This window comes from Pediculus humanus, genomic scaffold (genome assembly GCF_000006295.1).
Source record: "Pediculus humanus corporis 1103172108190 genomic scaffold, whole genome shotgun sequence".
Classification (NCBI taxonomy): domain Eukaryota; kingdom Metazoa; phylum Arthropoda; class Insecta; order Psocodea; family Pediculidae; genus Pediculus; species Pediculus humanus.
The window spans coordinates 70,690-72,974 of NW_002987760.1; positions in this window are offsets into that span (position 1 = coordinate 70,690).

The window sequence follows — 2,285 nt, forward strand, 5'->3', positions numbered from 1 at the left end:
GTTGAAAATTTTTTTTTTTAGTAAGCCCTATTTTTTGTCAGTTTCAAAAATTATTATCTCTTTTTTTTTTTTTTTTTTTTAGTTTTTATTATTATTATTTTTTTTTTTTATTTTTGTTTAACCCCTAAGCGGCAAAGCCACTGATTTGTCACAGCACAAACATTAAAATAAGAAAAAAAAAAAAAAAAAAAAAAAAAAATTGTTCAAGGAAGATCTTTTTCTATATACCTCTTTCTCTTTTTTTTTAAACTACAAAAAAAATCGTATAATTTAAATTTCATCAATATATATATATGCAATTATTATTTTATGCTCATTTTTTTAGTTACTCCTTTACTTCAATATATAACGGTACTACCTCATGAAACAAAACAATGAAACCGTGAACCCATCAAATTTTTTTTTAAATTTACCAAACAATTTTAATAACCATATTTGAAAAGTTTTTCCCAAAAGCAAGATCTACCACTACAACCTCATATTTCACTGGTTAAGTATTTTCATAATATTTGATTGTACCGAGCCAATATCTGAAAAATGCTTTTTTTACTTTTACTTTATAAAAAAAAAACTCACTATTATTTGACATAAAGATTATAATTAATTTTTTTTTTTTTGTCTTCCCCTTAAAATAATAATATTTAATTTTTACTCGATAAGAAATACACAGTAATAATTAAGCAAATTTTTCAAATATTGGTCCGGATTTTTTAATTAATTATTTTAATTCATTGTATTATTAATTTTTTTTAGGCGATTTCATAAAATTATTTTTTTTACAGACGCGAACGAAATCGTCGCGAAATTATTAATTTTCCAAATAAAAACCTGTGAGAATATAATGGTTAATAATTTATCTTTTCTTTTAATTTTTTTTTTTTAACTTTTTTTTTTATATATATGTATATGTATAATGATCAGTTCGATGGTCTAATTTTATTTTCGTAATACGAGATCACTTTCGCTCAAGTTTATCAGTCGAAAGAGCTTTGATTTATTTTTATTTATTTTTTTTTTTTTTACTTTTAATTTTAGTTTTCATTCATCAATGTTATTATTACCTATTAACTATAAATAAATAAAGCCAGTGATATTTAATACAGTTAAAGTATTATTTTGTAACTCGGATTAAACATTTTTTTTTCTATATTTCATTGCGCAGCAATTTAATTCATTAATTTCGGAAACTCCTTTAACATTAAAATATGTATTAAATGTGAATTTATCAATATAAGAATTGCTTTCATCAGAATTGTTTTTTTTTTTTAAGTTTTAACAGCCATATTAATTAATTAAATTTTATATATATAAGATTATGTACGTTAAATTAGGAAATAGAGTTTGAAAGACCTCCCTCGACTTATCCCTGAGCTGAATCACGAATTTACATTGATTCTCCATTTAGAAGATCCGGAGGCAAGTACGAATTCAGGGAAGCTGATGGTGTCGTACGATGACTGTCTCCTTCAGTACCCCATAATGTACTACCCGATAAATTTGGCTGCCACAAATTACTACCCCCTGATAGAAAAAAAAAAAAACAAAATAATTCATTAAAAATAAGAAATATTAATATTTTAAATAACCTTTCTCTCTTTTTTTAATCTTATTAAAATAAAATAAAATTATTAATGATAAGAATATATAAATTATCGAAAGATGATTACATTTTCGAGTTTTTTATCGCTTAATTCAAACTTTAACGAGTGATTATAATTATTAGCTACGATCTTGATATAAAAAAAATTTTTTTTTTTTTTTTTTTCTTTACCTCCACTTGCAGCCCACGTATCACTAACAGACGGTTGTTTCAAAGGCGGAGCCTGTGCCCTGAGATTCCAATTCTGCGAACTTCCTTGTGGTCCTGCCTGAGGTTGAGAATGGCCCAATGAATTCAACATGGTTGCAACATCCGATTCTCCAGGACTTTCGGCGAATATAGTCGTGTTTCCCAACACACAATTATTCAGTGCTATTTGTGCCTGATTAGAATTTGTTTTTTTTTTTTTTTAAATAATTTATTAGCCATTGATTAAAAAGTTAAAATATCAAATTTCAACGCAACAAAAGAAGCCAATGATAAGTTTAACTTTTATTCAAATTTAAAAATATTGATTTTTTATTTTATTTTTTTTTTTTAACATAAAAAGAAATTTTAAAAATTTTAGAAAGAAAAACAAATAATAATAATAATAATAATAATAAAATTTTTAAATATTAGATTAGATAAAAAAATGTCATCGACTTACTTTACTAGCTTCCTCTCTGGAAGAGTATTTAGCAAA